Below are 27,376 nucleotides of genomic sequence, written 5' to 3'. Positions count from 1 at the left end.
TGCAGGTGCCATTGAGAAGGTTGCTGGCCATCACATTAATAGATGAGAAAGTCCATTGGAGCAGTTTTGTAAAAATGATTTGATAATGTAGTGGAAGTCAATTCAGCTTTGGTCAGTTAGTTCAAGAGATTCTAAATACCCGTCAGTTAGCTCCTTGAAAAAGACACAGCCAAATGTTATTTTTTGGATGGCAACAATGTGGGAACGAATGAGGCCTCAAGACCAGGGAGTAGCTGCTCAGGCCTGTTTGGGCTCTGTGTCCCTGACCTGTACTGTGTCAGTCATATTGTTGAATCTGCATTTGCTCCCTTTTTTTCCTTTTGGCCAGTCCTGAGGCTTTGACGCAGGGCCTGAGCAGTGTCCCTGGCTTCTTCTTGCTCAAGGCTAGCACTCTACCTCTTGCACCACTTCTGGCTTTGTTCTGTTTATGTGGTGCTGAGGGTTTCCTGCATGCTAAGCAAGCACTGTACCGCTAAGCCACATTCCCAACCATGCATTTGGTTTCTTTTTCTGCAAAACATGGGATACTAAGGCTGCTCTCCCTCAAATAACAGAAAAGGAAAGAAATAACTAAATTCAGTACATTAAAAAGTAGAGCCAAATGTCCATTAAAGGAAGTTAGACACAGAGAGACAAAGGACATATGTTTTCTCTCATATGTGGAAGTTAGATATAAATTATAAATATATATATAAACATATAGTGACATATGTATATACACATATAGATAGATATACAAACATGTTGAACACCCAAAAGTTGGAACATGGGTTGTAGGGGTGGTAGAGGGGATGAAGTTGGGGTGGGGAGTAGATGAATGGAGAGAGAAAGATTGGGCAAATGCAGTAATAATATTCAATGTATATATGTGTCAATGTGGAACCAGGTTAAGTTGAGGGATGGACTGGGTTGTAGCTAAGAGAGTGATGAAACAGTGACACTGATCATTGCACTCACAAAGTGAAATGTTGAGTTGAAATCCCTTTGCATAACTACTTAATGATGATAAAATAATTACTTTTAAATAGACTCATTCTATAATAGATCCTCTTTCAAAAATGGTCTTCTGATGAAAATTATTTCATAAGCTAATATGTATGACCATTTCCTAAAGGAAAGCATTTCAAAAGGAGCAAACACACTTCACAACCTCTGATATAAAACAAAGGCTTACTTTTACTTTACCCTTTCTGCTGAAATCGAGGCTGCAGTTTCTGGCTTTAACAGTTACAGGTAATAGCCTCTCAGTGGTAAATTCCTTCCTATGAATGTGAAAATCTGTTCTCATTACAACAACAACAGTAATCACATCAGGAAACAAAACAAGCCCCTCCCTTGTATGATCTCAGTTAATTCACACAGTTAATTTTACAGGTAAGAAAATAGATAGTTACAGAGTTTAAATAGGTCACTTGATCATAGTCACACAATCAGAGGAATCACAACATTCAAAGATAGACCCAACTCCCCACTATGGTCAGCTTTGCCACAATGTTTCTGGCACTGCTAGGATTCCCCTTGTTCTAGGGTCATAACACACATATCACTTCAACTCACCTTCTTGGACTGACTCCAAAGAAGTAGGCACCAGGTTCAACAGAACCATATCAGCCTTCATTACATATCATCTTTTGGCTTGTTCAGTTCCTGAACTGATCACTCACCTCCAGCAACCTCATCCTTTCTTTTCAGGCACAAAAGGGGGATGGGGGGGGCGGTATTTCAGGCCTTTGTGCTGTAAAAGGATACCAACTGCTGGCTATGTGCAAACAAGACCTCAAAAGATAAAATCCCTGGGCAGGGTGGCTCAAGATTGAAATTTTATCTACTTAGGAAGTATACATTGAGAGATTGTGGTTGATTGAGGTCAACTCTGGTCAAAAAGAAAGAAGGAGAAAGAGGAGGAGGGGGAGGGGGAGGGGAAAGGGGAGGAAGAGGAGGAGGAGGAGGAGAGGAAGAGGAGGAGGAGGAGGGAGGAGGGAGGAGGGAGGAGTTGTTCAGAAGACTTCATCTCAACCAATGGCTAAGTAGGTGTGTGCCTGCTGCCTCAGACAAGGGGTAAGCACAGTGGTTGGGTGCCCCCAAAAAAGTTTTAAGACCCTACCTAAAAGATAACTGATGAAAAAGGGTGCTCCAAGCATGACTCAAGTAAGTAGATCACCTAACTAGCAAGATCCTGAGTTCAATCCCTAGTACTGCAAAAAAAAAAAAGCAAACAAAATTACAAATATGATTATCAAACAATTCCATGTAAAACACACTCTAAGAAATATGCCTATGTGAATTATCAATGCAGAATTATAGTTTTCTTCTCTTTTACTATGTTGCTATTGCAATTGACCAGCTATATTGCACCAGTATTTAAATACTGAAACATTCTAAGACTAATTCCCTTTTCCTATTCCTATTAGGTCCCTCTAATTTTGTTTCTGCCAGCACATTCCATGTCCATTAAAACTATACTCTTTACATAATTCTAAAATATTGAACTGTATGCTAAGTAAGTAAAATATTTTAAGATAATGTCCTGAGGGAATATAGTATTTGTATTATAACTCAATGTGCCCTATGGTAATTATTCAGATATCAATATGCAAAACAGCAGTGTGTTGTAGTACCCTATATTTCTTTTTATTTTGCCTCTTTGTAGCGAGCAATAAATTTAAATGTAAAAAGAAAAAAGTTTGCATTTGATTTTTCTTAACAAGATTGTTTGTCTGGGAGAGAGGAAATTTCACTTGGTCTTTCCCTAATTATTCATGTAAATTAAATTCTACAAGTGAAGAAAAATTCATAAAAGTCATACTTACTCATCTGAGAGAGAGATATGGCATATGAATGGGGCCCATAACCTCAGAAGGTGAAATGTAGAAAATACCACAAGCAACTCCCACATTAAGTGAAGTGAACCAAAAAAAAGAGGGGGGGGGAGATTCTTGGTGTGAAGGAGACTTCAAGGATATCCTCCCTAATCGCCTCTTAATGGTCTCCAATCTCTGACAGAGGAAACAAATCAAGAATTCTAAGAACATGGAATTATTAATCACTTAGATTTGATACCAAATGTAAGCACTACTAGACACATTTTAAATTTTAAAAACCATTTAAATATGTTTGAAAAGGAAGCATCGAATGTAATTTAATTTTCAATGACATTCTTATATGTCACATGCTAGAAGAAGTTTATTGCTCAGCCTCGTGTATTTTCTAAAATCCATACTGGCTTTTTTTCTCCTAAGCCTAAAATATATTAGAATAAAATTAACAATAAATGACTACAGGCTTGGAAGCTGACTAATATTCAATATTCAAAGTGAACTCAAATCATCCAGCAAATAATTATTGAATCCTTCTTTGTACAAGGCATTGTATTTAAAAAACACAATTGCATTTTCATTCAGATATAAATGGTTTAATCAATCCTTTCACAAAAGACTTAATCACTAAATAAACAGTATGTTCAACTATCATGAGATGGTCTTAGTTTGCCTCTTTTCAGGATACAGTTAAAAACAATGAAGGAAGGATAAAGCACAACTGGTGCCTAGTTGGGTGTGGAGGACAAAAGTAGAGAAAACTAAGATAAAAGCAAAACACCCCATTCGTAAGGAAATGGAATGACTTGGAAAAAAATTATACTAAGTGAAGTGAGCCAGACCCAAAGAAACATGGACTCTATGGTCTCCCTCATAGGGAATAATTAGCACAGGTTTAGGCTAGTCACAGCAGAGGATCACAAGAGCCCAATAGCTATGCCCTTATGAACACATAAGATGGTGCTAAGTGAAATGAACTCCTTGTTATGGAAACCAGTGTTATATCACTGTTATAATTACTTTATAATTACTTTCAACATGCCATGTGAAACTGTAGCTTCTTTTGTTGATGATCCTCTTGTAATCCCTTCCTGTGGTTGTACCTGGACTATCACTGTATCTCATCTGATTACACCGGATACTGTATATACTGGTATTAGAACTAGGGAAGGGAAAGGGAATATCAAAATCGAGAGACAACGGATAAAAAGACAAAAGATTCCAAAAGCAATACTTGCAAAACCATTTGGTGTAAACCAACTGAACAACTCATGGGGAGAAAGGGAGAGTGGGGAGGGGGGAAATGAGGGAAGAAGTAAGAAATTGTACATCACTTTGACAATAAATAATTATCCAGAAAAAAAGCAAAACATAATTCAAAGCTAAAACTTAGCACAATGACAGAAATTGAGAGAAAGCAGAAATGGAGATGACAAATAAATCATCATACTGTGCTTAGAGTCCTATCTAGTTATCCAAAAACAGAAGTATCAGATGTAGTTGATTTGACTAGAAGTCGAGCACACTGAAAACTATCTTAAAATAAACTAAGAAGGAAAGAGTAGTAGTACTTACAGCTACAACAAAATCATTGAATCTGACTACAAGGCTAGTGTCACAGCTTTAAAATCACATCACATGTATATCATCCAGGTTACTATAAAGGGGTACAATATACATATGAAAAACTTTTCAACATCAGTATTCATTAGGGAAATGAAAATTAAAGCAATCATGAAGTATTTCTTTATGACTACTCAATGGCTACTATAAATAGAGATAATTTTTAAACCTATTTGAACAAGAATGTAGAGAAATTGAAATCCCTGTGCATGGTTGGTAGAAATCTAAACTATAAACATGATGTGGAAAACAATGTGATAGATCTCACAATTATACAACCCCATAAGTCTACTACTTGATATAGATACATAGATAAATGCATGTAAAATGATAGACAGATATAGATATTCAAAAAGAATTTAAAGCAAAGTTTCTGAAACTACTTTCAGACCAATGTTTATACCAATATGTACAATAGTCAAAGGGTGGAAATAATTACAATATCTACTGACAGGGAGGTGTTGGGTAAACAAAATGTGGTTATACATGCAGCCAAATAGCAGCAATGGAATGCTGATATGTTCCAAAAACATGAGTAAACCTTAGGACAGGACAGTGTGCTTAGTGAAATAAGGCAGACACAAAAGGACAAACAATGTAGAATTCTACTTACGTGAAGTACCTAAACAGGTAATACATGAGGCAGAAAGCAGATTAGAAATTAGCAAGAGCTGCAAGAAAGGAAAATGGAGAGTGATTAGCAACAAAGCCATGAAAGACAAATTCAAGACTACAGGGATCCTGAAGAAGATGCCTAAGGAAAAACTGGGGTACACACATGACCCTCATATCTATAGAAATGGTGAACGTACAAACATTTCCCTAAAACCAAACAAATTATAAGTAATCCTTTTTTTTTCCATCGCTTGTGGGACTTGCATTCAGGTCCTGGGTACTGTCCTGAACTCTTTGTGCTCAAAGCTAGTGCCCTACCACTTTGAGCCAGCTCTCTACTTAACGATTGTTCTGGTAGTTTGTTGTGTTATTTTTTGTGGCAGGGGGTGTGTGTAAACAATCTAAACAATGGGGTAGGCAGGGGGAAAATGAGCGCGCAAGGAGGTAACAAGTTGGATAAGAAATGTACTCACTGCCTTAAGTATGAAACTGACCCCTCTGTACATCACTTTGACAATAAAGAAATGAAAAAAAAGAATCTCACAAACGTTTTCAGCTTTAGCTGGCTTTGAACTCTGATCCTTAGATCTCAGCCCCCTGAGTAGCTAGGCAGCACCTAACTATAAAAATTCTTTGTAAACAGGAAATGAGCATGGCAGCTGAGCATTCTCCCTGGACCTATAGATACCAAGTTAAGAATTTGTAATCTCTTCATGGATGTGTATATTGGAGACTCTTGATCCTGGGATGAATTTTATTTGTGCATGAATTCGGTTGGCATTTATTGAGTATATGCTACATACCAAACCCAGAGCTAGTCATTCGAGAGAGGTGCTAGAGGTTAAATATAAAGCAAATAGTGATCAGCATAGAAAGCCTTCAAGAGCATGGTATGATTTCCTTATCTTATCCAACTGCCTCCACAAAATTCATACCTTGAAACTGAAATGTCGATATGATAATATTAAGAGGTATGGCCTGTCATGATAGGCAGGGCTTTGTGATTTTATAAAAGAGATGTGAAGCAACAGAATAACTAGGTTTAGAAATGATTAATTGTGCATGTCAAAACAGCTAATGAGAAGATTTTGCATGTTCTCAAGACACACACAATAAATGTTGGAGATATAACAATTATCCTGATCTGATCATCACATGTCACACACAAGTACTGTCGTCACAACATACTCCATAAATATGTACAATTAGTTTGTATCAATGAAAAATGAGAAATACAATACAATATAAATTGGAAGGTGAAGGTAGCAAGATTGAAGTCTAAGACCAATTTGGGCAAAAGCACAAGACCCTATCTGAAAAATAAACTGAAAGGAAAAAATAAAACAATGGTGGGGGCATGGTTCAAGTAGCACAGGGCTTGCCTAGCAAGTACAAACCCCTAAGTTCCCTTCTAGTATCAATCAATAACCAATCTCGAATTTGGAAAAGAATTAAGGTTTATCACAGTAAAAAAAAAAAGATTGAAACACCACCGAGCCTTTTATGTTTCCATGGCTAATACATACAGATATTAAGAGTCAAAGAATCGTTAAGGCACTATAAACAGGAGCTCACATTCTCACGCTAATGTATGTGGGCATATGTATTATAATATGTGTGTGCTTTACAGATTTAAGGTTCAAACAGTGCAAAGAAATGCTGTTTTTATCTAAACCTACTGAAGCAGTCAGTCACCTGGTGAGTCCAAGGAGGGTGTAAAGTTTTCTGTCATTTATAGGCAGTCTCCTGCCTTCAACGTAAAATCATTGGCTTACACAGTGAATCATTATAAATCTCTCACTAGCTTTTAAACCAATCAGTCAAGCTTAGAACGCAGTGATTTGGAGAATCATAGCTCTGAGGCTTTGGGGCTTCACTGTGCAAGGGTAATAAATGTAAATGATTTTGTAACTTGTAAAAACACAGGTTAGTTCTCTCTTTACCTCCAAAAGAGTAACTGGGTTTGACTAAAGAGGTTTACTCTGATCCTAGGGAAAGAAAAAAAATCTATTATGTCATTTTTCTTTTCTGAATCCTGGGGAAAAGAATAACATAAAAAGCAGTTAATCTGTTAAGCAGACAAAGCCTACTGTATAGAAAACTGCCACTCAAAAAACCTGGATTGAGTATGTAATTTGTAGCTTACACAGTGAGAAATAAGCCTTTCTAAAGCAATATTCTCTAAGTGGAACCATTTGCCCAATTTTCTCTGCTTTGGGCAAGAGAATCTTCGCTAAAACAGACAATATTCATGTAATGTCATCACCCACTCTAAAAAAAAAAAACTTTTCTTTGATCCTCAAGAAACAATGTTCAAAATTTGAATATAAGTCATATGCAGAGTTTAAATATTTTTTTGCAATTTGTGAGGAAAGCAAAAGGATTTACAGACAGGAATAGTAAAATACAAATGAGAATCACATAATTACATAATATAGATTATCTTACAGCTAATTGATGCTTAATAAAATATAACAGAACTACAACTGATATGAAGTGAAGTTTTGATTACTTATAATTTCACCATACTAGAGGCCTTGTAAAATTGCTTCATTCCAAGTGGATAGCAAATACGTCTCCTATAGGTTTTGTCTGGATTAGTCACTTTATTTTATTTTTGCTGATTATCTTCATGCCAGTGGTCATGTGTCCATGTCCCTCTAGAGCCATCTGCAAACACAAGAGTCATGCTGTCAGAACACTGATGACTTGGCCTTTGTTTCCTTTCCCAATGTTCCAGTTTTAAATGAGCAAATTCCTCAGTAGTTTCTTAAATGCCTCTCACCCATCACTCCACATTGTTCTTGGGCTTTTCCAAGCCTTGTGACCCCTTCTGTGTTCTCTGTCTCACTCCTCTTCATGGAAAGAGGGCAATGGGAACATTCTTTTAGTGGATTCCTAGTGGAAGTCTAAATTGCAAGTGAGAGAAAAAAACAGCCTTTACACTCACCACAATGGGGAAATCTACAGCATAGATAGCATGGAACATTCTAATAATAATATCCTCTCACAGTTTGGAGCTTTCTCAAAAAAAAAAAAAAGAGCATGGAACTACCCTATAATTCACTGATAGCACTCTTGGACATGTCCCCAAAAGATTACAAGTCACAATACAATAAAAAAGACTTGTGTCCACCCCTGTTCATTGATGCACTATTCACCATAGCCAATTTAGGGAAACAGCTAAGATACTCTATAATGGATGAACAAAATGAATACCAAGAAGTTGGACAATATATTGTGCAAGGAGATCATGGGAAGAAAAGGACAAACAAAAGAAGAGAAGCAGGACACTGGTGTTTCGTGCCTGTAATCCTAACTACTAAAGGATCAAGGTTTGAAGCCAACCTGGGCAGGAAACTCCATAAGACTCTTATTTCCAATAAACTACCAAAAAGCCAAAAGTGGATCTGTGACTCAAGTGGTATAGCCAAAAAAGCTTAGGAATGGTGCCAAGGCCCTGAGTTCAAGTCCTAGCACTGGCACCAAAAAAAAAGAATAAATTAATTAATCCATTAATGAATTCAATGAGAAAAGAAGGATGCTTGAAAACAGAAAACAGTAATAATATTAAATATGCATATGTGGAAATGGAATCAGGTAACTTGAGGAGTGGAAAGATGGATGGGGTGATACTGATCAAGCTACATTGTACTCATCAACTTACATGTTGCATTGAAACCCCTTTAAACAACTACTTGAAGATAATAATTTTAAAGAGCACCTTCCTTCATACTCCATTCTCTCCCATCTCCACTACAGTTGTTTGAGCCAACCGATAGCTACAAGATCCCTCAGAAGTGGTTCTACCATTGCACTCTTTTTATTTGTTTGTTTTGCTTTTTCTGAGTGTAGCAAGGATCAAATGAGCTCTAGTGATTTTCCCTACAGCCATGAGCCAGATGATGTTTCACTGAACAGCACACTGCATTTACAGCAGTAGTGCTGTGAGCTTCAAATGAAACTGAATTTTTTCAGTGCCCAGTGACACCAAATCCATTGTAACATTGCAATGTAGTGAATTTACTGTCACATTTGTGGGCATGTTGGTGTAAATTAACTTACATCATTGTCAAGCATATTCAAGTATAGCAAATACAACATATATTGTAAATAATACCAACAATTGTATAAATTACTATTGTACTTTTCAATGTGTTCTCTTCATGATGCTTATTTTAGAGCATATCCCTTCTACTTATGAAAGAAGTTTTCTGCATGATATACCGTTATTCTAGCATATTCTAGAATATGCTTGATTCTCATGTTGTTTTGCTCTTCATGGCCCTACGAGAAATAGGCTTTATCAAACCTATAACCTAGATATGTAATAGACCATACTATTGGGTTGGTGCAAGTACACACCATGATGTTGGAACACAGGCCAGGACATCTCTCAAAACATATCCTCATCACTAAGCAATACATGACTATGATTACGTTACTGTCATCCTAAGTTATGTATATACTAAAAGTCTTATAAATTAAGCTTTACATTTCTTGGTCAAGTTTCCACATGGCATTATATACAGTGATCCACTTGAAGAGCCAAAGTGTTAACTTCTTGGGGTTGCTTGGGAATGTGGCCTAGTGGTAGAGTGCTTGCCTAGCATGCATGAAGCCCTGAGTTTGATTCCTCAGTACCACATAAACAGAAAAAGCCAGAAGTGGTGCTGTGGTTCAAGCGGTAGAGTGCTAGCTTTGAGCAAAAGGAAGCCAGGGACAGGCCCTGAGTTCCAGCCCCAGAACTGGCAAAAAAAAAAAAAAAGTAACTTATTAACATTAATTATTGCTCATGTAAATTTAGAAAATGTGATCTTGAAAACATTAAGTTTAAATATAATATCACAGAGCCAATATTTCAACAGTAACATGCATCAGGTAATAAATAGCTCTTTGATCATTGTTTGTAAAGTCTCTTGAACCATGCTTTGATTAGTTCTATTTAATATTTAACATCTGGTTAGTCAATTTCAATCTGCAGAAAACACTGCTGGAAAAAACTTCTATGCTGACTAAATACATTTATAATACTACAAAGCTGACATGTAATTGATTTTTAGTTCCCATAAAAAGATTATGTTAACTTTCCTTAATCTATATATTTGTATTTTTTGCAGTCTAGTGAATTCACACCAGGGATGCTAAATTTTTATGTCCTATCAATATTTTATGTAAAATTGATAGGATTATATTTTAGTCTAAGTACCACTTTGCAATTTTCCCCTTGAAAAGGAAATAATAGAAAAATATTACCGCCTGCGTAGCACTAATACAATAGAGGATTTCTGCCTGGCTACAGTACCTCCAGCCACTGGAAAGCACATGGCAGTGTTTAATAGCCTAGAAGACCCTAGAGAGATTCCTAGATTTCAAAAGAAAAAAAAGAGAGAAATGAAGATTTTTATTACTCAAAGCCCTAAGGTTTTTCCATTTTATGTTGTTTGTTTTCTTTGTAGAATTATCTAATTAGGAAAGCGATGATTCTTTCATTATTAAATAAAGAAATGTTTGCAAAAGTTAAAGTCAGTATTTTGGCTCCTCATCATTTAATATTATCTCACATTATTGCATATTAAAATATATAAGTATGCTAAGTTTAGCATTAACAGCCATTTCTAAGTAGGCTACAGGTTTTATAAGACAAATTTTGGTCTTATGTTCAGAACATTGATTCATCATTTTCTTTAAGAAAGTAAATCTTATTTTTAGTTTATTTGATTTCAATAATATAATGTGTTAAAAATCAGCATGTTTTCTTTTTTTTTATTTTCTTTTTTCCACTCCAGGGCTTGAACTCAGGGCCTGGGCACTATCCTTGAGCTTCTTTCATACAAGACTATCACTATACCACTTTAGCCACAGCTCTTCTTCTGGCATTTTGGCAGTTAATGGTGATAGTCTCATGAACATTCCTATCTAGACTAGCTTTGAACCACGATCCTCAGGTCTCAGCCTCCTGAGTAGCCAGGATTACAGGTGTACAAAATGCCCACTGAGTATGCTTTCTTTTAATTTTAGGATTCAATTTGTCTTTTGTTTGCAAGAAGGTACCTAAAAATCAAACTGCAATATAAAGCTTTATAAAGATAAAGTCCAAATCTACATTCTTTCTGTAGTCTTCTCTACATATGATCTACAATTACAATTGTAGAAAACTCCAAAATCACTAATTATACAGAAAGAAAATTGAAGCAGTACTATAAGAGTAACAAAACTTTTCTTCCTAAAGAAAAAGCCATTAAAGATTTTAATATTTAGCAATAAATACATATCAGCAATCAACTATATTTCCTGGGACCTCTTAGATAGTCAGCATTTAAACCAGTATTGATCATGAACTAGCTAACTAATAAATAAACATTATACCAGATAAATATTTATGGATTCACTATAATGGATTTTAAGTTTAACAAGTTATTTTTAAATGCACATAGTAAAAGCTAACTTAAAGAATATGAATGAATATTATACTTTTAGTTTCAGTATTGTCTTTCTTCCTATACAATCATGTTGCATTTTAACAAAAATAGTTGGTTGTTGACGTAAAACAAGCTTTTGTTCTAAGGACTTTGGCTTTCAGTCTAAGCAAACTAGGAAACAGTAGAGACCTTTGAGCCAATGATTTGAGCAAAAGATAATGGTGTCTTAAACCAGGGATGGACAGAAGAAATTAAAAGTGGTTAGACCATTGATTTTGGGGTGATAATGATGTATCCCTACGGGTTCATCACTAATTTACAACTGCGCCCATTTTATGAGGAAGTTGGTGATGGTTGCATGAATGTATGCTATGCATACTTGAAAGAGGAAGATACATGGGAAATCCCTGTAGCTTCCATTTAGTTGTGTTATGAACTTAGAATTGTTCCAAAATAATCAAGACTTTAAAAAAAAAAAACACAGATAAATCCAGAGACTGAGGCAGGGAATTATTGGTTTGAGATAAGCCTGGATAAGACCCTGTCTCAAATAAAAAAAAAAAAAATCCACGAGTGTAATCTCAACTACTCAGGATTTGAAGGTAAGAGGATCAAAGTTCAAGACCAGCCTGAGGAAAAGCAAGAAAAGAAATTAAAGAAAAAGAAGGGGGAACATAGCTCAAGTGGTAGAACACCATGTTCAAAACCCCAGTACTACCATGGGGGAAAAATTTACTTAGATTCTGAACACACACAAATCCTAAACTTGGCATGTTGCCCAGACCGAGTTGGACACTTTGAAGTCCAAGGAGCTACTAGCAACTATGAGAACATGATACTTATTATGACATTTCACCTTCTTCAATTTTACCAACACACCTGGGCAAAGGTCCTTTAATACTTCCAAAAAGCTCACAATTAAGTAGGACAAAGATATTTAGAAGGATGCTGAATTTGACCCTATCCATTTAAGTCTTAGTTCAACTATCACCCAATGTGTTGCCCAGGAACTGCAAGAAAAGAGAGCAAAAGGGAATAAGCATTTATTCGTTCATCATTGACAAATCTAAAATTGTGTGTATGTATGTATGTGTGTGTATATATATATGTATGTATGTATATATGTCATGAACTTGCCATTTTTTTTCAAGTAAAAAGATGGATTTATTGGGGAAGCAAAAATCGAACTGACTGGCCAGGGTCACGGCCCACACTCGGGAGCTGGGACTGCGTGCCCCGTGCCATGCTCAGGGTCGGGTTATAAAGGCAAACACCACATGGTCAAACTTGCCACACACAGGTGGCCAATGAGGTTACAACACTTACAGAGCATGCCAGGTCACGCTCAGGTGGCCAATGGGAACTTGTCATTTTGAAATGTGTATATATTATGAAATCAAGATAACAAGATAACAAAGCAAGCTTACATACCATTTATATGGTGTGAACACTTAAAACCTGTTCTGTTAGCAATTTGCAAGAATACAATGAGAACAGGCATTTTTGAACAGTTTTATTCTTTCTGACATCTTCTGGGATTTTTCTGGAAGTATATAAAATGACAAATACATCTGTAGCAATTCTATTCTCTTTTAACAATATTTATCGAGCATTTGTGATGGGATGGTTTCTGAGCAGCCTACAAATTAAATAGAAATCTCATAAAGTTTGCAAAAATATAAAATATTATAGCTCTCAAGATACCTACAACCTAGAGGGGAAATATACACACAATAGGAGATATGTTTCAAAGGCAGTGCTTTTAAACTTCTGTGTGCATAAGAATCTCTGTATTTAACCCTAGGGGTTCTTTTGGAATGAGGCATAGCATTTGAGCAAAATCCCATATGATTCTAATGATGATATCCGGTAGCTTTGCCACAGGTAGGGAACATCCAGCCTGTGAGCCAGTATAAGGCTTATGGAAACAGGGGGCACACAGCAGGAGAGACATGTGTATTTCTTCTGTCCTTCTCCTCAATGTCTGCCTGTACTGATCATTTTGTATGGCCTGAAAATGACATTATAATTATGTAAATGACCCTTAGCAGAAAAAGGTCCCACATTCCAGCATAGGACAAACTTTTTAATGTATCAAGTAAAGTTGTTTGTCTTCCCCAAAAGTGAAGAACAGGAACCCTATCTCTGAGATCGAAGTAAGACTGGCTCAAATTCTAAAACCTGGCTCCATGGAAGTATAAATACTCTTAATAGATTTCTATGCAGGTGTGTGCATGCTCTGATCCTGGAGCTTGACCTGAGTAGGTGCTGTCCGCAAGATTTTTGCTGAAGGCTTGTACTGTACCACTTGAGCTGCAACTCCACTTTCATCTCTGTGTTTAGAGATAGGAGTCTCATGGATTTTATTGCCGATTCTGGCTTTGAATTGTGATTCTCAGATCTCAGCATGAGTCACCAATGCCTGGCATGATTTCTGTGTATTTTAAGCAAGTAAATTTTCCAAAGTAATGAAGCAAATACAGTTCATACTGGCCCTACAGAATCCTCAAGGTAGATGATAAAGCTGGCGCTAAAGTTTTCTTTAATGTTATTGACTTTCTTCAAAATCTGGTCTTTAAGATCTTACTGCATTAAATATCTTAGCAGCACTTCTCAAGAAAATTTTGTAACCACATAGGCATTCATTTAATTTCTATCTATTTCTCTCATCATAATGAAAGAGAGGAGAAGTGTCTGTTGTCCTTCCTATTGTATTTCTAAAGCTTAATATCATGCCTGGGAAATAATTCACAATAAATATCAGTAGAATGAGTGAAAAAGAAATTAAAATTTTCAGCCTTAATGCTCAACTCCACTTCTAAGACACCTGTAGTACAGTACTTTCTGAACAGATTTTTTTCAAAGTTTACAAAGATGTCAGGCTTCTTCTGTTTTACACAATCCCACACACACACACACGCACACACACACACACACACACACACATATACCACAGTTAATAAATTAGGTAGATTGTACTCATTTTGGAAGAATAATTGAGGCAAAGAAGAGTAGATACTGTAAAAACAGGTTCAAGTTCAAATTCAGCATCAGGTATTGTATACCCTACATTCACCAACAACTCAGTTACTTTTGGTAACTGCTAGAATTATATGATGTAGGGCCTATAAAGTAGAATTGAGAAATACATTTTTTAAATCAATTTTTGGAGCACCAGAGGCTCATACCCATAATCCTAGCTACTCAAGAGGCTGAGACCTGAGGATCATGGTTTGAAGCCAACCAGGCCAACAAAATCCATGAGACTGATATCTCCAATTAACCACCACCACCACCACCACCACACACAAAAAATAATAATAATAATTGTAAAACCCAGAAGTGGAGCTGTGGCTCAAATGCTGGAGCAAAAAAACCTCAGGGAGACCACCCGTGCCCTGAGGTCATGGTCCCAGAACCAAAACATGCATGCACACACATAAGTCAGTATTTTAATAGAGATATTTAAAAAGCAGATCTTTCCCTAGACTTAGCTTACTAAATTAATAGAAATTGGATACTGTGATTCCTTAGTCTTACACATCTATAACATGCTAGGACTTTTCTATCTTTCTGATTCGATGGTAATATGTGTGTGTGGTTTTTTTTTTTGCCAGTCCTGGGGCTTGGACTCAGGGCCTGAACACTGTCCCTGGCTTCTTCTTGCTCAAGGCTAGCACTCTGCCACTTGAGCCACAGCGCCATTTCTGGCCATTTTCTGTACATGTGGTGCTGGGGAATCGAACCCAGGGCCTCGTGTATACGAGGCAAGCACTCTTGCCACTAGGCCATATCCCCAGCCCTCGATGGTAATATGGATAGTTATTACTGTTTGCTTAGAACTTTTCTCTAAGGCTCCCTAAAATAATGTATTTACATATGATATGAGCTCAGCTCAAAACCTGTAGTAGTAAGCAGTTCATTTAAATTTTGGGGGCCTGAGAGACTAACCAGGAAGTCAGAGAAGCCGTATGCTATGGAACTGCAAAATCAACAAAGGATAATTTCAGAAGCCTGTCAGAGACATCTTGCATACAATGCCCATTTCTGCTTAATTTACGGTACCCTAGAAAAGGAGAGAAAGTCTCCAGACTCCTCTCTGTATACAGGTAATGCTTCAACCAGATTCCAAAAGCAATAGAAAGTTTTCCTGTACATAAAAATATAAACACATCAACTACCTAATCAAATTCAGTTTGCACATCAGTGATTTCCACAATGTCTAATGCATTATTATTATTATTAAAGTGATCAAAAAAATGAAAAGAAAGAAGGAATCTTTAGGAAAAACCCATAGAGGAGCAGAGATTTGAAGCAGGGCAGATATTTTTTAAGAGAGATAGGTTAAAAATAGAAGCTGATGACACATTGGTGAAGGATGACAAGGATATTAACCTGATTGGAGCTGCCTGCCCACCTGTGTGTGATTGAAGATGAAGTTAGAGCGTTTGGAAAGACCCAGGGGACTCATGGGGAATATTAGAGGGGTAATTTCAAGTATGTGATTAAGAGATGGATGATGATTGTTTTGGAGCTTTGGGAAGATTCAGTTTCAAAATACAAAAAAAAAAGCGAATAACTTAATTTTTAAAAGAAAAGTTGAATTGTGCTATAACAGCAGAGTAGTAGAATATGTAAGCACCTAAGCAAGTCTGATGAATAATAAACGCATAGAAGACTATTGCCTATAAAAAATAGTGTTTACTCAGGGTCCTATGTAACAGGTACAATTTATAAGTATCCTTCCATGTATTAAATTACTTATTTCCCTGTTGATTATACCTGTATCTCCAGGTACTATTAGACCGATTTTACAGATGAGGAGGTCGACGAGTAGGGTAGTTAAATTGCATGTACAAGTTTGTATAGAAGAGAAGAGAAATGAGATTTGCACTCAAGCACTATGGCTTTTTGGTGTTGTTTCTGTTGTTTTGACAAGCCCGTACAACCCAGGCTTCCTTCAAACTCACAATCGCCTGATTCTGCCTCAGAGTGCTGGGATTACAGGCATGCACTACCACACCCAGGAAGCACTAGCTCTTGAGTCTCATTTCTCAGCTGCAATAACTCCCTAGGAGATCAGAGAGTTTTTAATGAAAAGAAAGCCAATAAACATTACTGAACAAGAAATGTAAGAATTTAGCAGGCAACTTAGAGAAAAGACCTGAAGATGATTCCAAAGTTTCCAGGATAAGGAACATGAATAATTGATTATATTTTTATAACTACTTAAGCTTTAAAAATCGGTTAGTGATATAGTAATAGAGTGAGGTAGTGATGTATTTGCCAATCAATATAGGAACATCATTTCTTTTAATGTAAGAAATTTTCTACACTGAGAAAAATAGATTAGGAGTTGATTGTGCCTCTTAGTAGCTATATTTAAAGCACTGCAGCTATTTTTCATGTGTGATAATACTCTGTATTTATGTAACACCTTTCTCCCAAGGAGCTCAAAGCATTTTACCACCACCCGTTACCTTATTCATCCTCATAACATCCCCTTTTAAGAAAGGAAGTGTCAAGCATAATGACCACAATTTTACAGATGGGAACACTAAGACAAATGGAGCTATTGGCTTGCTAAGATCACAGAAAACCCTGTAGCAAAATTCAATGGAGAGATAGTGCTTTTTGAAATTCAAAATTCCTTCCAATCTCTTCTCAATGATAAGTCTCAAATTTGTCTCAACTTTTGGCACTAATTTACCTATAAATTAGCATGCTTACAGTCAAGTTCTAATTTAGGATTTCTTGAGAAGGATAAGTCATGGATTTGGTGATTCTTAACTGAATAAATTCATAAGATGGTAAAAATTTATGTTTTATTCTTTTAAAATAATCAAAACTCTACACCTGTTTTTTTACTATAAAGAATTTTTATGTGTATAACTATGGAAGTATTGGTAAGTTGTTTTTATTTAGAAAAATTGTACTATTTGAAGGTATGGATTATCAATAACTGACAGAAAAAATATAAGATGATTCATACACTCACATATGAACACACATCCAAATTTGCATAAACATACAAGAGAGAGAAAGAGAAGGGAGATTAACATAGTAGGAAATCAGGTGGACACTTCAACAGAAATTAATAAGAGAACCAATAGTAATGTTCTTGAATCTTAAGATCACCTTAGCTCAAAAATTAGGGCACTGTTCTCTTTTATATTAACTAAAATTTCTATCATGTTTTTAACTCATCTCACTATAAATTCAGTATAAAATTACTTGGTAATCACACACTTAGACGTTCCAGGCTTTAAAAGACAGAAAAGGGGGTGGAATTCAGCTTATTTTTTTCCAGCTTATTTTCAGCTTATTTAAAAAGGAAGAAAAAGCTAATAGGATATATTCACAAGCAGCCTCCTTTAACCAAATCCATATGTGCACTGTGGGTGTTGAATACAGTACTGGTACACGGTGAATTACACTCAGCAAGACAAAGGAAGATCAAAGGCACAACTATTGGCTTGCACAATTAAATCACCTATGCATTTTACTTTTCCTCCTTAAGTGGCACAAGCTCTGCTCTTAAAATGTGTGTAGCTTTATAGAAATTGTGCCACAGGTTGGCAGGATATTACCATTGAGACTTGAGCTGGAATAGCTTTTTCAATGACAATCTACAGAAAGAACACTGATGATGAAAAGCAAATATGTACAACACTGTGCCAAAAACTATATCAAGTCATATTCATCATTATCTCCCAAATCAAGAGATTATTTAGAGAGCTAAGATCTATTCCATGTTTGTACCCTTTCCTGTAACAAGTATTGTCAAAAGTATTGTCAAAGTGAAGTACAGAGGGGTTACAGTTTCATATGTAAGGCAGTGAGCACATCTTGACACTCAGCATTTGTGGACAATGGCAAAACATTTTCTTATTAAATTAAAAATTGTAAGGAACCAATATGAGTTTTCTGAGTGACTCAACCGTCCACACTTAAGCTAGACACTAGAGCTCCCTGCTACATAGAGGCAGAAATTAGAAGTGTTAGGGTACTGGTTCAACAAGAGCATCAGACCTTATCTGATAAATAGCTAGCCTATCTGTAGATATGAATGTTTCTACTTCTACATATTCCACATGTTTCTACTTCTGTGTATTTATTTTACTGATTTGTATGTACTCATAGTATAAAAATTAGTACTTCTAGTGTTCTTTCAACTACTGTGCAATTTGAAGTAGAATCAACCTTGAACTACTGTGACACATAGTAAAGCATATGTATCAACTCTACATTTGGTGAAATGTTAAAGTATGTTATAATCCCTGCATAAGGGTTGAAAATAAGACTCTATCTTCCTCTCTCTTGCTCATGTTCTCTGTCTGTTTCTGTGTGTGTCTCTCTCCAGTCTTTTAACCAGTTACAAAGACAGCAGATAACTGCTACTGTAATTTGAGTATTTAATTCTCATTTCTTGCATGGTGAACAGAATATACTTCTATCTCTGTCTCTTTTCTCTCTCTTTTCTCTTTCTCTTTGTTTTCTCTTTCTCTATTCTCTTTCTCTTTACTTTCTGCCTCTCTCCAACCAGTACTATGCATATTATCTCATGCTAGACAATTACAATGTGAATAGATAATATAAATGAAATGCTTAAGAGATATTTCAATGGGAATAACAGAAACCTATAAACTTGTCATAAAATCAGTCCCTACTTTCTTGGTGCACATACTCTGGAGAAAGAGGAAAGTGATTACTAATTAATTCAATAATTATGGTATATAATATGTCCAGTAATGATAATGATTCAAAAGAAAAACATCCTACTTCTGAGGAGTTTGTACAGTAGACAATGTAAAGAGATAGTAAAATTTTGCATCCTTCTGTTGTGTGGGTTAGGTCCACTCTGAAAGCATGCTATAGTAAAATTTGTCTTTATTTATACCTTACCTTTTTTTCCATCTATGGGCCTGGCTACTGTCCCTGAGCCTCTTTGTGCTCAAGGTTATTGCTCTACCACTTGAGCCACAGTGCCACTTTCTATACCGCGCCTTTTTAAGTCATTCAGAAAATTCCCAAAGAGTTGACAAAACACACCTGCCATGTTGGTAATCTCTGGGATTTCTTTCATATGAAGTATCCTTTCTCCCATGCTGTAAGACTGCAGACCTACTGGATGCAAAGCCATCTGTCCAGTGATATATTACTGAATGAGATTTAGATTTTTCCCTAGGGGAAAGTGAACTTTCATGAAGAAAAGACAAAACTAGTTTGTTATAGAGGTGATATGTACTCCACAAGAAAAGGCAAAGAATTGAGTAATCACATTTAAAGTATCCAAAAGTTACTTAATTGAGAACTGCTATCTGAGGGGGAGTGTAACAAGAAGGAAATGGGCAAAAAGGACAGCACCAATAAGTCATGAGAAAGTCTGGTTTCCAGTAGAGCCAGAAGAACAGGAAGTGACTAGAGATGAGGCTGAAAAGGAAGGAGTGGACAGATCCTGAACATGTGGACTGGATTTTATGATGTAGATGACTGCAATCCATTGTAGATGCTTGAAACAACAGAGACAGTAATGCATTTGGGGTGACAGAAACTGTGTCAGGTAGCAAGGGAGAGGAGGAATAGAAAGGGAAGACAAATAAAAGAAGGTGTCGGCTCTTACTTTAGTCTTGCTTTATCCTTGGAAAGGGTCTTATTTGCAAAAGAACAAATGGGAAATAGAAGTATGGAATAACAGGGATAGAATTTTTGCCTGACAACCAACTGGTGAGGAGTGTGCAAGAAGTAGTTTCCCATTCTTTTTATATGCATAAAACACACACACACACACACACACACACAAGCATTTCTAATAGTAGAGGTACAACTAAGAGTTCATATCTTAAAGATAATCACGAAGCTGCCAAATTTGACTTTTTTTTAAGTCACCTCCACATAATTGTCAAATATTATGATGTGTCTTAAGTAATCTTTCATCCACATTAGTTAAGTAAATTAGTTTAACTATTTTTTTATTCTGCTTCATGTATTTGTCTTCACATGACATTTTTCCTTTTGATCTTGGTTGACATTGAAGTACAGTATTTTATTGCTCAAAGTCTATATTACCCAAAACAATGCATATATTCCCAAAAGTATTACTATTTAAATAACACAGAGTCTCAGTCTTGCTCACCTTACTTGCTTGGCTGGAGCTCCTACACATTGAGCCTCACCCACAGCCAGGCTTTTTTGCTGGTTAACTGGAGATAGATAAAGTTTTAGGGACTTTTATGCCCAAGCTGACTTTGAATTGTGTTTCTCCTTGTCTCAGCCTGCCCAGGCTGGCTTCAAACTATAATCCTCAGATCTCAGCCTCTTGAGTAGCTAGGATAACAGGCATGAGCCACTGGCACCCAGAAACAATTCTTTATACTAATTTGTGAAGCTTTCTAAAGTGTGATATTATTATCTGAAAATAGTTTTCATCTAATAAATGTATTATTTATAGTATATTCATATATGACAATAAATCATTGAGTCTTTCACAGTGTTTTTTTCTCTTTCTTTTCCTAAAAATGAAAACCAGTTCTCAGTGCCAGAACTAGCAATCAAAGGCTTCTAACTTTAAGTACGTTCTACAAACCATTCTGCTGCTCTATAATTTAAAAAAAAAATCATTACTCAACTGCCAGGATGAGCATTAAGTATTTTGTGTCATTAAGGAATAATTTTGTAAGCAATTGTTCAAACAAATTTATTTAGCCTTGTTATTTCATGTACAAAGGCATCAAAATAAAAGGCCTGCAATTCCTTTGTCCAATCTTTCTTTGATTTGTTGTGCTTCTGAGTCCTTATTAAGAAAGTTCCTACCTGTGCCAAGGAGCCCTAGTGTTCCTCCTATTCCTTCCTGCAATGTTTTCAGGGTATCTGCTTTTGCCTTGATGTTTTTGATGCATTTGGAACTGATTCTGGTGCAGGGTGATATATAAGGATCTAGCTTTAGTTTCTTACAGGTACTTAATTTTGTGAGCACCATTTGTTGAAGAGGCTGTCTTTCTTACATCCTATTTTTTTTCAACTCCTTTACCAAAGATTAAGTGGCCATAGGTCTGCAGGTTCATTTCTGGGTCTTCAGTTCTATTCCACTGGTCCTCAGGCCTGTTCTTGTGCCAATTCCAAGCTGTTTTTATTACTATAGCTTTGTAATAGAGTTCGAAGTTTGGTATTGATAGTCCTCCAGCACTGTTCTTCCTGCTATGGATTGTGATATATATACAATGTGGAATTCTATGCTTCTATCAGAAAGAATAGCATTGTCCTGTTTGTATGGAAATGGAAAGCCTTGGAAAAAAATCATACCAAGTGAAGTGAGCCAGACCCAAAGAAATATAGACTCAATGGTTTCCTTCATTGGTAATAGTATATGTCTAGGATAGTCCTAGTAGATGATAGCTCAATAGCTATGTACATATGATCACATAAGATGATGCTAAGCTAAATAAACTCCACTTATAGAAATAGTGGTTTATCATTGTTGTAGTTATTTTCAAAGTACAATGTGAAATTATGCCTTTTTCTTTGGTTTTTCTTCCATATGGTTTTACCCCTGTTGTCACTGTATTTGATTTTGGTACCCTGGGTATTATATATAAGTTTATCTGAACTAGGGAAGAGAAGGAGAATATCAAAATAGTGAGACAAAGGGTAAAAGGTGAACTGATACAACAGCAATACTTACAACACAATATGCTGTAAACTAACTGAACAACTCATGGTGGGGGATGAATTGAGGAGGAGGGAAGGTGGGAGAAAAACGAGGGAGGAGGTAAGAAGTTTGACAAGAAATTTACTCACTGCCTTAAGTATGTAACTGTAGCCCCTTTGTATATCACCTTGACAATAAAAAAATTAAAATTAAAAAAGACCTATCAAAACTCTACAGACAGCTGCCACTAGTGGCTCACACCTGTAAGCCTGGTTCAAAGACAGCCCAGGTAGGAAAGTCCATGAGACTCTTATCTCCAATTAACCAATTAAAAGGCTGGAAGAGAAGTTGTGACTCAAGTTGTAGAATGCTAGCCTTGGGGGAAAAGAAAAAGAAAAAAAATCTCAGGGACAACACCCAAGCCCAGAGTTCAAGCCCTAGGATTGGCACAAAAATAAATACGATACAATAAAATCTATTATCTGTGGACAGATAACAGAGCTCTATTGGGCCTGTCCACTTTAGCACTGGTGTCACTTGCTGCTCTTGCACATCCCCTTACCTATCTCAATGTTACAGAATCAGAAACATGACAGTGCCCAGATTCTTTTTTTTTGTTGTTTTGTTTTTTGCCAGTCCTGGCGCTTGGACTCAGGGCCTGAGACTGTCCCTGGCTTCTTTTTGCTCAAGCCTAGCACTCTACCTCTTGAGCCACAGCACCACTTCTGGCCTTTTCTATTTATATGGTACTGAGGAATCAAACCCAGGGCTTAATGCATGCAAGGCAAGCACTCTACCACTAAGTCACATTCCCAGCCACAGTGCCCAGATTCTCTAGGAAATCTAATCCAAAAGGAACTTTCAGGCTAAGCGAGATCTATGAAAAGAAAGGCTTGGAACTCTTCAGCACCAAACTCATCTGAATGTTCCCTAACGCCTTCCAAAAATGAGAGCTGTCCCAAGAGGGAGCCGGGCCAAGCAGCCTTTCACCCTTTAAGGAAGTGTGAGCTCTCATGGTCTAAAAATGTAACCACAACTTTATATATGTCTCTCTGGGATTCATATACATATAACAAGAATATATCTAAATAGATCTTCTCAGGCTAGCTGATATCTACCTGTCCTGCCTTCTATAATTATGTCATCCTTTTTTTTTAATTCAACATTTTTCTTGAACAATATCACTTCCTAATCATTCCAGGTGTCTTTTTCTCCTTTGCTCAATATATATTAATAAAGTCAGTTATCTTAGCATTTTATGCCCTCTGAAAGCAGAATAAATTTAACTGGTCTCAATGGAATAGATATTATTATGAAGAAAACTATTCTTCCTCTGTTTGGGAACTATCCACCAGCTAAATAGTTAAAGCTCTTTCCTTTTCTCTCTGGAAAGATTGACCCTGAACTGACAACAAAACCCTAGGTGGGATACTTAAATCTTAAGTGAGTGGTCAGTTAAGTGCCTGAGAGGTAAAAGGACAGATAGCATATTTGGTATGCTAATGGAACCTATTTACTTCAAGGAAAGTGACAAAAACATCAATCAAATCAGAAGAGGCTATTAAGGATTGTTAACTCCCTTTCAGATGAGCAATGATTTCCATTGGGATTTAAATAAATATTCATGAAAAGGACCAATGACAGAAATTTACCCAAAAACCACATACTATAGTAAGATTTCCACACAGGATATGAAAAGACTGGGCTCTCAGTTTCACAGTAATTTTTGAATATTTGTGTCATACGTTTCCCCTTTAAAACACCAAGGAAGATTGGCATTCTTTTTCAATATTAAATCTCAAATATATTTGTTTAAAATTATGTTCTTGCATAACTCTAGCTCTCAAAAAAACAAATTATAAAATATTTTCCTAACCACAGACTGCTCCTTTGTTAATGTATAAGTGTTACACAAAATGTCTTCATTTTTAAAAAAATTTTAAAAACCGGGAAACTGTTTAAGAAAGCAGCATAAAGGCATAATTTAAAATTATTTCCAAATTATGTAAGAAGCAATTTTTTAATTAAACAAGTCAAGCATTTGGTGGCTTTTTAATGTTTTGCTACAACCTGGTGACAGGTCTGTGCAAATTTACTATAAATACCCCAAAGTAAAAAGCTATTAGGAAAGTTCAGTTTAACTCAATAAATATTTGTTGAGCCACTATGTTTAGAAGCAGTTTAGACTAGGCTAGAAACAAAATGCCATCTCCCAGACCATATTTCAAGGTGTGTACAGTTGAGACAAAAAGGCACACAAACAAAATAATCAGTTTAACATAGCATTAACATTAAACATAAAAGAAAATGAAATGTGGGCCCCAAATGTCATGTTTCTAAAGCAAAAAGTGAGGGAAATTTTAGAAATATTGAGAAGCCAGATTATAAAGGAAATTAAAAATCATGTTGATAGAACTGGTGTCTGTGGTACTGGGAAGCCAAGGAATTTCTCAATCACATGACAAAAGACTTTCAGGAAGATTAGTCCAAGAGAAGTTCTCATGAGGACAAGATTTTTAAAAAGATGGAAGTAATTTCAAAAGTAGTGCCCCAACTATTGGTAGACCCTTAGGTCCACTGGGGAAAAAAATGGCCTCTTCCCTTTGCTCTCCCTCTGGGCACACACGTGGCCCTCTCTAGAAGTCCCCGCCCAGCACCTGTCACCAAGGTAAGTGGCCTACCTGGGAGCAGTGGGAGGTCTCCTAGGCTCTCATCCGTCCCATCATGCCTCCTTTGGACAGTGAGAGGGTCCCTAGGCTGTTAGGTCACTTCTGCATCCACTGCAGCCACACTTCCTCCCCACCCCCTCCATGCCAGAAATTGCCCCTCCTGCAGCCTGGTGGTTCCATTCTTCTCATGAACTCTCTTCTGCCCAAACAGCCACATGGAGGTCTCCTTTCTCCAGCCGTTACATAGACAAAATCTAATAAGCAAAGAACAATAACAAAGCCAGGCATGGGTGGCTTATGCCTGTAATCCTAGCTGCTTAGAAGGCTGAGATAGGAGGATTGTGGTTCAAAGCCAGCCCAAGCAGGAAAGTCTGTGAGACTCTTATTTCCAATTAACTATTCAGAACAAAAGCCTTGAGCAAAAGAAGCTCAAGAACAGAGCCCAGGCCCTGAGTTTAGGCCCCAGGATTGGCACAAAAAGGAAGGAAGGAAGGAAGGAAGGAAGGAAGGAAGGAAGGAAGGAAGGAAGGAAGGAAGGAAGGAAGGATAGAACTAGAACATTTCAAAGGATAATTCAAAAGAATTTGGTGATGTATTGGAAAGGAAGAAAGATATGGTGACTTTGATGAAATGAGAGAAAAAATTAATTTAAGAAAATGAAAGGGATAGAACTAACACTCTGGATGTGTTGGTTTTGAGATGATAATGTAATCTGAAGGTATGAAATCCTGAAGTTTGCTTTTCAAAAGTTATTAACTAATGCTGGGATTGTGTTATACTTCTCCATTTTGAGCCTAAGAATGACAGTTTGCCTCAAGAAAATCCTCATGAAAATTAGTCTTGATAAAATTCATATTCAACTAATTGAGTCGCTCCTAACTGCCAGTCACTGTGGTAGATCCTCCACATACATTATCACATTTAATTCTCGCAGCAACTGCATGAAGTTGTTTATCTAGAAATTCTAATTAATTATATTGTAATGAAAATGCAACTGCCAAATATTAATCAAATATTCATTGAATTAATTAGACATATATTGTTTGATTTCTAATCCTATACTGCTCCACTGCCCAGATTCCAATTTTCCTTTTAATGGACATTAATAGCACAAAGTAACAAAAAGAGTAGTTCAATGTCAAATAATACACATGAATAAAGTTCCTTAGTGTGCGTTGAAACATACTGGAGAATGGAAGATGCAAGTTAAAAACTGAGCTCAATCTTAAACAAATTACTAGATTTTCTTGAGATTTAGTTACTTCATCTGTTACAGGAATTAATCATTCTCATTCAGTCTCTCTTTCTGGATTGTTGTGTTAGTCAAAAGAGATAGGAGACAACAGGGAAGATCAGATCAATAGGCTTACTAGAAGGATGGACTGAGGTATCTGCCATGCTACTTTTGTAATTGGGTCTGTTAATAAACAGTGATGCTGGCAAAAAAAGAGAGAGAGATTGGAGGAAAAGCTATTTACCAAGCAGAGAGTACAAATCAAAAGCTTAGGAGACTATATTGAAAATGAACTATACAGCTCATGGTTGGGGGAACAGGAGGGAAAAATTGGGAGTGAGGGAAGAAGTGGCATTGTCCAAACAGGAATGCACTTTATAATTGACTTAGGTAACAGTAGCCCCTCTGTATATCACCTTTATAATAAAGATTTTTTTTCTTTTTTTTAATTCAAATTTTTATTATCAAACTGATGTACAGAGAGGTTACAGTAAAAGCCAGGCACCAATGCCTGTGATCCTAGATACTCATGAGGCTGAGATCTGAGGATCACGGTTCAAAGCTAGCCCAGGCAGAAAAGTCCAAGAGATTCTTATCTCTGATCATCCTCCAGAAAATCAGATTTAGAGCTGTGGCTCTATGTGGTAGAGTTCTAGCCTTAAGCAAAAGAGCTCAACTACAATGCCTGGGCCCTAAGTTTAAGCTCCATTATCAACCACTAATATACAAATAAATAAGCAAAACAAAGTAAACTTTGAAATTCCAACTTTTTTTGCCAGTCCTGGGGCTTGAACTCAGGGCCTGAGAACTGTCCCTGGGCTTCTCTTCCTCAAGGCTAGCACTCCACCACTTGAGCCAGAGACACTTCCAGCTTTTTCTGTGTATAGGGTACTGAGGAATCAAACCCAGGGCTTCATTCATGCTAGGTAAGCATTCGATCACTAAGCCACATTCCTAGCCCTCCTAAACTTTTAAGTCTATTAAAAAAAAAAAACTTAGGAAAGGGGAGAAAGAAGATCTTCTCCCTTGGGTCTCTCTTCTCTCCTTTTCATAATCTTCCCTCAGGAAGACTTTCCATAGTGACACCACTTATCAAATATAGAGACGTGATCTGCCAGGGGACCCAATTTCTATTATCTGTGGTCTCTGTCAATGTCTAACACCCTTTTTCCTCTTGGGTGCCCCTAACCCTATGTACAGAAACATCCCCTCCACTAAGACTATCAACTTAATATTAATGGCAGTTCCTATGGTTTTACTCAATCATTGTTATAACTCGTGACTTTGACTCATTCAAACTCATCAATCATTGAAACTCATCAAATAGCTCAGAAATATTTTAAAAAGGC

The sequence above is a fragment of the Perognathus longimembris genome, chromosome 3, assembly GCF_023159225.1.
Source record: "Perognathus longimembris pacificus isolate PPM17 chromosome 3, ASM2315922v1, whole genome shotgun sequence".
NCBI lineage: Eukaryota > Metazoa > Chordata > Mammalia > Rodentia > Heteromyidae > Perognathus > Perognathus longimembris.
Note: the sequence above shows the minus strand (reverse complement) of the source record.